Source organism: Bos indicus, chromosome 1, assembly GCF_029378745.1.
Source record: "Bos indicus isolate NIAB-ARS_2022 breed Sahiwal x Tharparkar chromosome 1, NIAB-ARS_B.indTharparkar_mat_pri_1.0, whole genome shotgun sequence".
In the NCBI taxonomy this organism is placed as follows: domain Eukaryota; kingdom Metazoa; phylum Chordata; class Mammalia; order Artiodactyla; family Bovidae; genus Bos; species Bos indicus.
Genome location: NC_091760.1, coordinates 8965510 through 8980778, shown reverse-complemented (window position 1 = coordinate 8980778; position 15269 = coordinate 8965510).

Here is a 15269-nt window from a genome sequence, read left to right as displayed (position 1 = left end):
TACATGACCACTGGAAAAACTAGATGGACCTTTGTTGGCAAAGTAATGTCTCTGCCTTTTAATATGTTGTCTAAGTTGGTCATAACTTTCCTTCCAAGGCGTAAGCATCTTTTCATTTTATGGCTGCAATCACCATCTGCAGTGATTTTGGATCTCCCCAAAATAAAGTCAGCCACTGTTTCCCCATCAATTTGCCATGAAGTGATGGGACCAGAAGCCATGATACTAGTTTTCTGAATGTTGAGATAAAAGCCAACTTTTTCACTCTCCTCTTTCACTTTCATCAAGAGGCTCTTTAGTTCTTAGTTCTTTTTTGCTTTCTGCCATAAGGGTGGTGTCATCTGCATACCTGAGGTTATTGATATTTCTCCCGGCAATCTTGATTCCAGCTTGTGCTTCCTCCAGCCCAGTGTTTCTCATGATGTACTCTGCATAGAAGTTAAATAAACAGGGTGACAATATACAGCCTTGACATACTCCTTTTCCTATTTGGATCCAGTCTGTTGTTCCATATCCAGTTCTAATTGTTGCCTCCTGACCTGCATATAGGTTTCTCAAGAGGCAGGTCAGGTGGTCTGGTATTCCCATCTCTTTCAGAATTTTCCAGTTTATTGTGATCCGCACAGTCAAAGGCTTTGGTATAGTCAATAAAGCAGAAATAGATGTTTTTCTGGAACTCTCTTGATTTTTTGATGATCCAACAGATGTTGGCAATTTGATCTCTGGTTCCTCTGCCTTTTCTAAAACCAGCTTGAACATCTGGAAGTTCACAGTTCACGTATTGCTGAAGCCTGGCTTGGAGAATTTTGAGCCTTACTTTACTAGTGTGTGAGATGAGTGCAACTGTTTGGTAGTTTGCGCATTCTTTGGCATTGCCTTTCTTTAGGATTGGAATGAATACTGACCTTTTCCAGTCCTGTGGCCACTGCTGAGTTTTCCAAATTTTATTAGATATCTTATAAAAAAATATTCAGAAATAGAAGCAAATCACTGTCTCTGAGTGTACACAGCCATTTGTGGCTGGCTCTAGCAATAATTATGATCATGGCACTTTACATAAAAGGAAGATGTTTCTGCACATATTGGCTTTGTAATTTTTCTTTTATTCATTCATTCAAAACTGTTCATTTTTTTTGTTTACTTTGTGGTAGGCATTTGAAACTGAACAAATGGCTCTTGGAATAAGATTAGAGATCAACTTTACAGTCTATAGACTGGGCATTCTTTAAGCTCCTTGATAAAACAATTGGGCTCAGTATTTGGCGTTTCTGCCTGACCAATAAGTGTTTGACACACAGTTATGTCTCTTCTAATACTTAGTGATTGAATAGGCAGTTTCAAGCAGACTTTTCATGGCATTTTTTTTTTTTTTTTTACCATTCACTCTACACAACTCTATACATACCAGTGTCTTCATCAACAAGTGGCATGTCACTCTCCCTTCTGAATGAATCAATTCAATGAAATGTCACTTTGAAAAATATCCTTGAAGATAGATTAGAACGCTCTTTTTCAATGTGGATATCACGGGGGGAAAGAGTCTGAGGGGCCAATATTGTGAAATACCTGCACATCTTGCTTTCCGTAGGGGGAGGTGAGTGGATCATCACCAGATGCAGATCGGCTCTCAGTGGTTGCTCGGTTTTTTTGACATGTGCATAGAACACGTGTGCACCAAATAAAATAATCACAAATGTACTCTTTATGGTAAAGACACCTGGCATTGTGGGAAGTTGGAATGACACATGATGCCCCAGAAAATGCCTAAAATGAACTGTAACTCAGCTTTAAACTCAATACTAAAATCCCTTGATCTTGAACTCTAAATTAAGTTACCATTTTGATTAGCATGCAAGTAATACTCATATGCCTAAGCTTTCCCAAAACCCATAATACTGGAAAGAAGCAGTCTCATGACCCACAAGTATCTGAGTTAGCATTTCTGCTTCACAGAAGAGAAAGCAAATAGGGGGAAAGTGCTAACATGTCCTGAGCACTTAGCATATTCCAGGCGTCATGCTAATGTTATATTTAGATCACCTGCTTCCTTCTCTTCATGAAGGGAGGAATGACAATCACATAGACTTCAACAGAAAATAGTCTGTTCATAACTATTACCTCCTATACATATTTCCCATCTACCAATGTAAGAGAAGACAGCAAAAACGAAATAATTTTAAAAGGTTTTTCTTTAGCTTGCTACTTGAAGTTCTATCATTGGAACAGTCAACCCACTGAGAAGCTCTCTCTCTAGTTACAATGGTTAAGTTTCCTGGATGATCAAACTGTCATCCTCCATGTCCCTCTGAAAAGCATCCAGACACATGCTCTTATTTTCCACTGTGTTCTCTGAATTGGATCAGGAAGGACACTGTCTTGTTCTCTCACTTTCATGTGTAAAAACCGGAGGACACAAATGTGATGAGTCACACACACTAACGGGTTCAACTCCATTCAGCACCCACACCAAGCTCACACACCTTATATAATTTTAATCTATTAGAATGTGATGATCGACCTTGGGGAAGTGATTTAACAGTTCCAAGTTGAACTCTTATCTGCTGTTATAGACGCTGTTACCTCCTGTAACATATACTTCACAGGCTGGTTGAAACTAGTAAATTACATAGTGCATGTTAACTATTTAGTGCATGGTAACAGCTAATGAAAAAATGCCATTTTCTCCAGCTTGCCCCCAAATGGTGAGATCTGGGAGAGAGATTTAATGATGGTCACAGCTTCCCAAAGTCTTTCTTTTTCCCACTTTCATCAAGCACCTATTCTACACTTACGGAGAGATGTCCGTATTGTTGAAAGCACAGAATTTAGGCCTGAGGTATATCCCTCATTTTGTACACAATTGCATTCACAGACAACCATACAATACTTTTGAAAATGTATTATTGAAATATCTTTAATTCGGGTTATATTTTTCCCACCAAGATATGATAGTAAATGTTTGTTTAAAAATATTTTAATTATATAATGTAAAAAATCATATGAAAATAAAATAAAATAATTTTAAAAGTTTAATTCTTCATCCCACTGATTATACTTGCGTGACTTTTGGGGAAGTAAATATATAGAAGATACTGTTTGGGGGATTCCTGATTCTTGAGATAGGGAAGAACTCCTAAAATTTTTGTTTTCTTTAGGAAACTAAATATCTTACTTTAATAAACTCTTGCCAAAAATAACTTAGCAGCTGTGTATCAGGGAAGATACATAGGTCTTATCTTGCATGTCAGTGGTGGTCTATTTATAATGAATGTCAGCCCGTTTAAGTGTCATATAGTCAGTGGTGCATCTACAGCCAACCCAGGACAAGGACAGAGGCTTCAAAGTTGTATATTTATTATTATGGCTTTTTTTCCCCCCTTTTAGTACTTTCTCTGCATGGTAGGGAAGTCCCTGGTGGCTCAGCAGTAAAGAATCTGTCTGCCAATGCAGGAAATGCTGGGTCGTGAAGATCACTTAATCCCTGGGTCGGGAAGATCCCTTGCAGAAGGAAACAACAACCCACTTCAGTATCCTTGTCTCGATAATCCCATGGATGGAGGAGCCTGGCTGGCTACAGTCCACGGGGTCGCAAAGACTGTAGTTAGCTGCTAACATGGGTTAACAGCTAAACAACAATCGAACACAATTTTAGGTAAAATAAAACTGATGCTTCTCATTTTAAACAGATAAGAAAAATTTTTAAATAGCATGTAGGGAAAATGTTCTTTGCATAATATCAAATAGAGTTATGTTTTAAAGCAAAGGCATATTTGATGTCACATATATAAATTATTCTATGATCAATTAAATAATCTATTTCAGGTTCTTTTAATTGCATACCAACTATTGTCACTCTTTAAAATTGATCTGGAGAAAATGAACCTGAGGCATAGGAATCTATGAGGGAAAAAAACCAGGGTGGAAAGCCCTAATCTGACCTTCTAACAAAAAGTCCTTCAAAAGTGATTTTCTTCCTTCTCTTGGCAATGCCATTTCAGTCTCTAAGAATTTCCTATTTGCTACTTGACCTTTCAAATAAGGTCATCACCAAAGGAAATGTCTTATTTCAAGAGTCAGTGCTGACTTTAGAGATCTTAGGGAGTTTCAGACCATAGACCTTGTTAGATCCTGTTCAGAAGGGGAAAAGTAAGAGCTATTTGCCAATTGAATCATTTGCCAAGTGAATTTCAAAGCTCTTGTGTGTTTCAGGAAAGTAGAGAGGCATGCTCTATAGACCTTAACTGTCTATAAGTCTATCATTTCCAAGTATTTCTTAATTGCTTATATCTTAACCTAATACTTTGGAGACTGAGGGTTGTTGCCTATAATATAAAGTTATATCTATTTTAGAAATCTAAAGTTATAAAAGCAAAATAAAAGTTAAGTTTAAAAAAAAGCTCTGTCAAATAAAATATGTCCACACTATTCACTACATGGCTTCATCAAACACTAATTTTATACAAATCTATTTGTGTGTACAAAATACTTTATTTGGAACTTACAGAAAAATGCATATACATCTTAAGATAATTTACAGTGATCATATAAAAGTAGCTATAGTGCTCAAATTTCCATCCAGTTGTTTGCTTTTCCAATGATTTATGGTGTCCAAGGCTCAGTTAAGACAGGAAATTAGTGAACTGTATTTTCCTCATAAAGTATAGCAAATCAACTAGATATATAAATAAATGGTGAAACATAAGATACTCTCGTTAGGAAAAAAGTAGTTGCTGAGGTTTTGAACCAAGAAATTGAGTTGAGGACATAATTATTTTTTAATTGTATCAGTTTTCCTTGTCCTGACAGATTGGGTCTACTATAGACATTGTTGTCACATGATTGATTAATATTTAAAAAAAGAAGAAGGTGCTGAATGTGCTTGTCAGCATTTCTGAGGCCATCTTAGGTCAAGGTCTTTGAGAAGCAGACTCTGAGCCTAGGATTTGAGAACCAGTGATTTAATAAGCAAGTTCTCCCAAGATAAACCAGTAAGGAAGTGAAGGAAGCAGGAGAGGAAGAAACAACGACTTTGTTTTTGTTTTTTGTTTAAGAAATATTAAGAGTCATCTTAGTAAAATCACCAAAAAAACATTTTTTCATAAATGTTTTAATGATAGCCTTTGCAAAAACATTTTGAATTTTGTAGTAATTTAAAATTGACTTGCAAATATTTATATGGCATTTTTCCCTCCCTGTGTCTTTACAGCCAATTTTAGTTGAATATCCAGAAGGTGTTCTAAGCCAGATCAATCAATATGTTTGTGAAAGCAAGACACAGAACAGCAAATACATACAATTTATAATTTGGTAAGGTCTACATAGGTCTTCTTTTTCTCAGCATGTTACCATTACATAGGATGTATTTAGTCATATTCTATAATACTTCATTTAAGAGTGTCATCTTCTTTAAAATAAGATTGAGGATAGTTTATTAATAGCTTGGTTTAACTCAACTGAGTAATTAAATGGAAATCATTCAGGTATCACTATTGCTAAATTCCATCAGATAAACTTTTCAATATAATACCGTTGTCTGCTATTATGTTTCCATATTCTTCTTTATTAAAATCCACAGTTTTAAGAATAGATTCATAGTTGAAATAGGAGATGGTCGGGGAAGAACTTCATGTGTAGGAACCTTATCATCCCTTTGCACCTCTTATATGCTACCTGATACTGGTGATAACAAGAGCAACCAGAGTGTGCAGTGTCATCAAAGGTCAAGGAAACGTAGAATATTTAGGTTAACTATTACATTTAAGAGATTTTTCCCTAATCTTCTTTAGCCTTATGACCTTGATAAAATGAATTAATCCTTCTGATGCTCAAAGCCAATATCTGTATATTTGGTTGATAACTGATATTTATCTCCTTGATTTGACAGAGTTTAAAGTCTAGAGTGATTGCCTTCAATAGTGATTCCCTTGTGGTACCCACTTTTAATAAATACCTGTTCCTTTTTGTTTCCTTTTTTTTTTTTTTTTGCTTTTGTGGTTCAGAAACTGCATTAGGTGAAAAATGTTAAGTTCCCTAAAGAAGACTATTTCTTCTTAAATGCTTGAACCACTTAACCTTATATAGGAGTTAAATTTTTAATTTACACTGAGATATAAAACCTTGTATTGATGTATTTTATTCTACAAATGTATGTGAGCTTTTAAAGAGAAGTTGTGAATATAAATATTAATCCAAGATATTCAAGAGCTTCTTGGGACTATTCCAAGAAAAGGAATTTTCCTAAAGTAATGATCTTGCAGAGCACTCTGTGGACAACAGTGTGAAGTGGGATGAAGTGTGCTGAGAATGGTGGACATTCGGATCTAACTGATACCTAAAGTGTGAACAGGAATGCAGCCAGCCAAGAGAAGATTAGGGGTTCTAAGCCAAAACTTGATAAATCTTGTACGAGATCAGTAATAATAATGGTTGGCATACATGAATCGCTCTACTTTTGAAACAGCACAAACAAGGTGTCTTTTCCTGGAGTATCAATTTTTGTTTAGGTTGCAGAAGCGGGGGTGTGGGAGTAGAGAATGTATCACATTCCTATGAAGATAAACAGTAAGGAGTAGATGAAAAATTAACTTGGAAAGTTAATTAGATTAGATATTTGTAACAGGCTGCTAAGCTTTTCACCTCCTAGTTTCTGGGAATAAACTACTCTTCTATGTTCTTTATATTGGGATGGAAAATCAAAGAAACACTGGTCTAGTTCGAGTTTCCAGAATGCATTAGTATCTGATCAAATACCATAATAATTATAAAAGGTAACTAAATCATCATTTCTATTCCACAAGTGAGGAAACCAAGGCTTTGTTATCCAGTCATTAAGTTGTATCTGACCCAAGGACTGTAGCATGCCAGGTTCCTCTGTCCTTTAGTAACTAAGGCTTAATGGGTCAAAGTTAATTTTCCAGGTTTGTGTAACCAAAAAGTTAGAGTGGAGACATTACCAAACTAAACTTTATTTTTCCAGAAAACCTCTATCATGTCAAGTAGATACATTTTTACACATATATGACAAATAAATTTTTACACAAATTTAAAAAAAAAAAGTTATGTGAGCACTTAAAATAGTGAAGGATCACACACACACACACATTGCATGGCAGAAGGAGGAGGCATTTGAGCATTTGACATTGAACTGGTGAGAAATGGTAAGGATTGAACTAGTGTAGGCTTAGATCCCTTACTATAAGAGGCTAAGTTAATCTTAGAAATTTTACTCTCTTTGGTAATGAAGTGACTACTTCAGTTATTATGAGGTATTTATAAGGTATATATGAATAAGTCACAGGGTTACTTCCAAAGACAGATAACTCATGACAGTGAAAAGATGTGAAGAGATAAATAAGCCAACATATTTTAAGCTTTAATACATTTGTAAGTGTACAGAGCATCCAATTTATTTTGATATAATCAGTGGTGAAAGTAATGCCATCAAGCATTAGTGGTTGGCGTCTAACAAGAATCATGTGCTGTGTAAAGCTGTTGGACAGAGTTTAAAGGATCAGAATGTTGGAAGATATTTAAAAAAATGGCAAATGCCCTGTTGCTTTTGTAAGCGATTTTAAATTAAAGCAGCAAACTCTTTAAAACATCACACAATGGGTAGAAAAAAAAAATGAAAGCTAATTAACCTCAATTCTTTTTAGTTGTAGAGCTTTGTAATAATCTTCTGCGGAGTTCATGACCAGAGGATTACTAGACCTCTAGAATTTTTGGAGAAGAGGTCGAGGTAGGAGCCAAAGCAGCCATGTGAAACTCCACTGGCCTGCCTGGGCATGTCTGAACCAGATGCACACTTCTGATCCAGGTTTAGAAACAGGTAAAAACAAGGAGTTCTGTGTATATGTCAATGTTGTTAAAGGATACATCTATATGAATATGTACATGTATAGTATGCTATAAGAATATGAAGTAGTATGTATTTATCATAGTGGAGAAGAGTTTGACAGCACATCTCAAAAGTCTTAAAATATTCACACCATTTTATCTAGCTTTTCATTTCTACCAATTTATATTAAAGACATTATCAGAAAGGAATGTAAACATTTTTGGATATACTGTGTGTTGCAGCTCATTTATAATGGCAAAATATTACTGTAAAAAATGTTTCTTTTTTTTAAATTAAGATATAGTTAACATATTATGTCGGAGAAGGCGATGGCACCCCACTCCAGTACTCTTGCCTGGAAAACCCCATGGATGGAGGAGCCTGGTGGGCTGCAGTCCATGCGGTCGCTGAGGGTCGGACACGACTGAGCGACTTCACTTTCACTTTTCAGTTTCATGCATTGGAGAAGGAACTGGCAACCCACTCCAGTGTTCTTGCCTGGAGAATCCCAGGGACGGGGGAGCCTGGTGGGCTGCCATCTATGGGGTCGCACAGGGTCGGACACGACTGAAGCGACTTAGCAGCAGCAGCAGCAACATATTATGTGCAACCTAATAATTTAATGTTTGCATCTATTGCAAAATGATCACCAGGATGTCTAGTTAACATCTGTCCCCATACTCAGTTACCACTTTTTTCTTGTATGAGAGCTTTTAAGGTTTACTGTCTTGGCAATTTTCATGTGCACAGTACAGTATTCACTATAGTCACAGTGTTATATATTACATCTTCAGGACTTATTTAATTTTATAGCTGGAATTTCATACATTTTGAACCCCTTCATGCATTTGCATGCAACCCCCAAACCCGCATCTGGCAACCACAAGTCTATTCTCTATCTATAAATTAATTTATTTCCAATAATTTTAATTTTCAATAGTAGAGACATGATACAAATCATGGAATATTTATAAAATAGGATGTATACAGACATGAAAATTCATGTATTAGAAGAATATTTAAAGACACAGGTGAAGAATCAGTGGAGTATTTAAAAGTAATTATATGTACCAATTGATAATTATATTTACATAATTTATATGCATATTGCACATGTATTTATAGAAATACTATAAAATATTTATACTATATCATCAAGTGATGGAGTTGTATGTACATGTTTTGTTTTTGCTGCCAAAATCTTGCCATTTCTTATAAAATGAAATTATTTTTCAATTATATTAAAGTATCATTTCTAAATATTAACACTTGGGGAAAAGCAGAGTCATGTAAAAAATGGGCCCAAGTATCACAAACATAGGAAGTATATTTTTAATACAGCCTAAAACTCAGCTTTTAAAGTTCATTAACTGAGGCGTATCAGCAAGCTTATTACATTTCCTTAAGCTGTGAAGCCTAAGCCCAAATCTCTACTCCTACTGTGATTTTATTAAAATATTCTCTTTGATCTTACTTATATCAATTTTCTTTCAATAAATCTGTGTATCCACCAACACATTTTTTTACATGTGTGTGCTGAGTCGCTCAGTCATGTCCAACTCTTTGAGACCCCATGGAGTGTAACCTGTCAGACTCTTCTGTCCATGGGGATTCTCCAGGCAAGAATACTGGAGTGGATTGTCATGCTCTCCTCCAGGGGATCTTCCTGACCCAGGAACTGAACGCAGGTCTCCCGCATTGCAGGTGGTTTCTTTACCATCTGAGCCACCAGGGGAGCCCTTTCTTACATAGGCACGTGGTATTTCTAACTCTAAAGCTAAAATGAACGCAGAGACCGAGACCTGAGTAAGCAAGTAATTTGAGTCCCACATGGTGCCTCCAACTTTCATTCCTAAGGATCTCTTGGAATGGCTCTTCCATCAGCAGAGTATGACTGTGCACATTTTACTATAACCTCATCAATACTGGCAGAAATTGTCTGGTAGGATTTTTTAATTTATAAAATATACTTATTGAAGTAATTTTGAAAAATACAAATGTTTTCTTAAAAGGGAAATATCCAACTGTCGAGAAACAGATCTTCTTTTATTTTGTGGGAGGAAAGCATAACAGGGAAAGAAACACTTTGGACTGATAGCTTTTGATTTAAGAGTGTGTGAGGGAGAAAGGAAGAGAGAGAGAGACAGAGAGAATGAAAGGAGTTAGCAGAAATGGAGAAAGAATAATGGAGCAAGTGAGAGAGAGAAGGGGTCATAGAGACTTCTTGGGCTGGTTGATAACTCGCAAAGCAACCTATCCTAGGGGGACAACAGATGCTCAGTTGGACCCGTAGCATAACAGACATTTACAAAATCTAATGGAACAAAATATCCAACACACTCCGATCCTGTTTCCCTATTTCCCTGTCTGATTATCCTATTAGTTTTTAGAGAAAGAAGATCAAGGGAAGGGGAGTGGAGACAGTGGGGCAGATGCCAAGGTCAAACCCAATCTTGCTTTGTTTTCTTTGCACCAAGCGTTTGTGTGACAGCCAGCTGCCCTGGAATGAAAGTATCTTTTTTTAGGAATGGCAATATTGGTTTTCTTCCTCCTTTAAAATTTCTGATTGTGGCAAATGGCTTCCTTTGTCTTAATCTTAAATCATATATTTTTAAATATATAAAATATGCAACTTATTAATAGGCTTCCCTGGTGGTTCAGAGAGTAAAGAATCTGCGTGTAATGCAGGTGACCTGGGTTCGATCCCTGGTTCTGAAAGAAAACCCAGAGAAGAGCATTCAACCCACTCCACTATTGCAACCCACTCCAGTATTCCTGCCAGGAGAGTTCCATGGACTGAGGATACTGGTGGGCTACAGTCCATGGGGTCGCAAAGAGGCCAACACGGCTGAGCAACTAACACTTTCACTTTCTTTCATGCATAGGAAGAAAAAGTCAAGATGCTTTCAGTTAGAATATATGAAATATATATTGGAAGGAGTAGAAACTAATGTCAGTGGGAAGGCCAATGAAGAGGCTGTCATGTCGCTACAGGTAAGAGAATTTATTGCTTATACTAGGATACTGGCAATAGCGAAAAGATTTAAGTGGGATTGATAAGTAAAACTGTCATAGTTTATTGATAAATGCATATGAGAGTATTTTATGAACACCTAGACTTCCAACCTCAACAGTTAGATGAGTTATTGTGTTTTACAGCAAGAGCAGAAATGCTGAGGGAGAATCAAGAGAATCAGATTGAACAGTGAAGATCTTGATTATGGTTTAGACAGACTGAGTCAACACAGCCTTTGGGACATCAAAGTGTATGTAAGATAGTAACTACCTGTGTCAGTCTGGAGTTGAGACAAAATATTCTGACACTATATTTGCTAATGGGAAAGTAATTTTTAATAGGATGCTCTAATGGTTTCTCCTTCCTCTGGGGTTAAAATCACAGCCATCTGCAAGGTGGAGGGTAAAGACAAAGGGCCTGAGGTGGAAAGTCAGCGTGGGATGGATAAGTTTGGGAATAGTGAGTTTGAGTGAACTCCGGGAGTTGGTGATGGACAGAGAGGCCTGGCGTTCTGTGATTCACGGAGTCACAAAGAATCGGACACGACTGAGCGACTGAACTGAACTGAACTGAACTGATTGTGTAGTATGGGCAAGCACATTATCTAGGGTAACAGTGTGCTAGCTAGGTGAAGCTTGCAACTTTCAATCTCCATTCAGAAGAAGGCTATAAACCAAAATATTTTAATGGAGGGTGGCATCCATTCCTGGGGAACATAGAGAGCTCAAATTATTGACTAGTGTTGCATTATTGAGATTTTAGAAGTTCTCTATGGTTAAACAGTTACAATAAAGAAAGATTGCCTCATTATTAGCTCAAGCTTGTTAATTAAAAACATAAGTTTATATCTGAATGCTTTCAATATGGCATTATACCTGAATTACATTCCCCTTCCCTAAAATAATAAACTTTGTGTTTGTGAGTGAGAGTGAAGCATGAGTTCCTGGAATCAAAATAAATGAAAAGTATTGTAGCATCTGGGAAATTGAAACTATTTTAAGGTGACTTATATGCATGGGAAGTGACAGGAGTTGGAAGTAAAAGAGTGGGTATCAGCTGTGAGAGTAAAGAGGTTTGTAATTATAGCAGTTAGAGGAAAGATTAGAAAGGAGCTTTGGATTTCCATTCCTATCTCTTGAAGTAGCCTTGGAAAGATAATTTCCATCTCACATTATGGTAATCTCTACAAGATGGCAAGCTCCCCAGTGTTACTGAGCAAAATTTAGGGATGCATAGGAAATTAATGTTGTAAGGAGCTGATATATACTACATTAAACTGAATGCCTTACCTTCCATTATTTTTTCTCTCAGTCCCCTCACTCTTATCCCGTCAAGGATAAGAGTCATATATGACTCTTGACCCAGTGGACTGCAGCACACCAAGATCTTCTGTCTTCCACTATCTCCTGGAGTTTGCTCAAATTCATGTCCATTGAGTCAGTGATGCTATCTAACCATCTCATTCTCTGCCACTCCCTTCTCCTTTTGCCTTCAATCTTCCCCAATATCAGTGACTTTCCAATGAGTCAGCTCTTTGCATCAAGTGGCCGAAGTATTGGAGATTCAGCTTTAGCAGCAGTCCTTCCAAAGAATATACAGGGTTGACTTCCTTTAGGATTTATTGAGTTGATCTTCTTGCAATCCAAGGGATTCTCAAGAGTCTTATCTAGCACCATAATTGGAAAGCATCAATTCTTTAGCCCTCAGCCTTCTTTATGGTCCAACTATCACATCAGTACATGACTACTGGAAAAAAAAATACTGTTGTATTAGTCACTCAGTTGTGTCCGACTCTTTGAAACCCCATCGGCTGTAGCCCACCAAGTCCTCTGTCCATGAGATTCTCCAGGCAAGAATACTAGAATAGGTTGCCATTCCCTTCTCCAGGGGTTCTTACCAACCCAGGAATCAAACTCAGGTGTTCAGTTTTGTGGATGGATTCTTTACCCTCTGAGCTACCGAGAAGCCCTGATATGGGAGAAAAAAAAAAAAAAAAAGCTTTGATTATACTGACCTTTGTTAGCAAAGTGTTGTTTCTACTTTTTAATATGATGTCTAGGTTTGTCATAGCTTTTCTTCCAAGGAGAAAGCATCTTTTAATTTCACCATCCACAGTGATTTTGGAACCCAAGAAAATAAAGTGTGTCACAGCTTCCACTTTTCCCCCCATCTATTTGCCATGAAGTGATGGGACCAGATGCCATGATCTTAGTTTTATGAATGTGAAGTTTCAAGCCAGCTTTTTCACCCACCTCTTTCACCTTCATCAAGAGGCTCTTTAGTTCCTTTTTTCTTTCTGCCATCAGATATGCAGATATCGCCTGCATATCTGAGGTTGTTGATATTTCTCCCAGCAATCTTGTTTCCAGCTTATGATTCATCCAGTCCAGCATTTCACATGATATACTCTGCATAGAAGTTAAATAAACAGGGTGACAACATAGATCCTTGACGTACTCCTTTCCCAGTTTGGAGTCAGTTCACGTCTGGTTCTAACTGTAGCTTCTTGACCTCCATACAGATTTCTCAGGATCCAGGTAAGGAGATTTGGAGATTCAGCTTTAGCAACTGTCTTTCCAAAGAATATTTTATATATATATATATATATGTGTGTGTGTGTGTGTGTGTATATATATAATGTATAAGAAGATTCCTATATCTTTAAGAATTTTCCACAGTTTGTTGTGATCCACACAGTCAAAGACTTTGGTGTAGTCGATGAAGATGAAACAGAAGTAGATGTTTCTCTGGAACTCCCTGGCTTTTCCCATGGTTCAACAAATGTTGGCAATCTGACCTCTAGTTCCTCTGCCTTTTCTAGATCCACCTTGTATCTAGAAATTAATGTTTCACGGACTGCTGAAGTCTAACCTTAAGGATACTGAGCATTAACTTGCTAGCATGTGAAATGAAAACAATTGTATGGTAGTTTGAATATTCATTGGCCTTGCCCTTCTTTGGGATTAGAATGAAAACTGACCTTTTCCAGTCCTGTGGCCACTGCTGAGTTCTCCAAATTTTATGACATATTGAGTCCAGCACTTAAAAAACAAAAAACAAACAAACAAACAAGGTAGGAGAATTTCTCATCTCAGGGCAGTCTTGGGAAACTGATTGAACTTAATTCTCTATGTGGGCAGTATTCTCTGGAGCACCAACTAGGAAAGAGCAAGGGAAACAGAGCTAAGCTGAGAAAGCAAAATGAAATGCTTTGCAACTGCTACAGCAATGTCAGTCACAAGGAATCCTAGAGTTGAAGTACCCCTGCAGAGATGTCTCTTAATATCATCAAGTATTCAGGAATTTGAACACTTCAGTGATCAGTTATTGGATATCAGTCACTAGGGACCATTAGTAAGGTAGGGCAGCTCCCTTAGGATGACAGCATTTTAGAGAGAGATGCAGGAAAAACTGCCAGTAGCTGAGGTGGAACATGAGTAGCATCACATTAATAATTACTATAGTTCCTTCAGGACATTCCTTTCAAAGAAATTCAAGGTAAGTATTTGTCCAGAATATATGCTTGGTGGTAAAGGCATATACTCTTTATGCTTAAGGATGCTGCAAATTAGGGCCAGGCTTTCAGTCTTCCCCAATACATTAACAGTTAGACCATAAAGAAGGCTTAGCATCAAATAATTGATGCTTTTAAACTGTGGTGTTGGAGAAGACTCTTGAGAGTCCCTCGGACTGCAAGGAGATCCAACCAGTCCATCCTAAAGGAAATCGGTCCTGGGTGTTCATTAGAAGGACTGATGTTGAAGCTGAAACTCCAAAACTTTGCCCACCTGATGTGAAGAGCGAATTCATTTGAAAAGACCCTGATGCTGGAAAAGATTGAGGGCAGGAGGAGAAGGGGATGGCAAAGGATGAGATGGTTGGATGGCATCACTGACTCAATGGACATGAGTTTGAGTAACTCCGGGAGTTGGTGATGAACAGGGAAGCCTGGTGTGCTACAATCCATGGGGTCGCAAAGAGTGGGACATGACTGAGCAACTGAACTGAACTGAACTGAAGCCAATCCCCACATAAAATAGAAGTTTAAGGGGAAATTAACTACACTGACGGTTGGCAAAATCATTCCTTAAAGTAGAAGGTGGTAAATATTTTAGACCTTGTAGGCCATACAGTTTCTGTCCCAATTACTCAACCCTTCTCCTCCGTTTTCAAATGTGATCTGTCATATCTGACTCCTTGCAACCCCATGGACTGCAGCCTGCCAGGCTCTTCTATCTGTGGGATTTCCCAGGGAAGAATACTGGAGTGGGTTGCCATTTCCTCCTCCAGGAGATCTTCCTGACACAGGGATAGAACCCATGTCTCCTGAATCTCCTGCATTAGCAAGCAGATTCTTACCACTAGCATCATCTGGGAACCCTACTCAACTCTGCTGTGTGTGAAATCAGACACAGA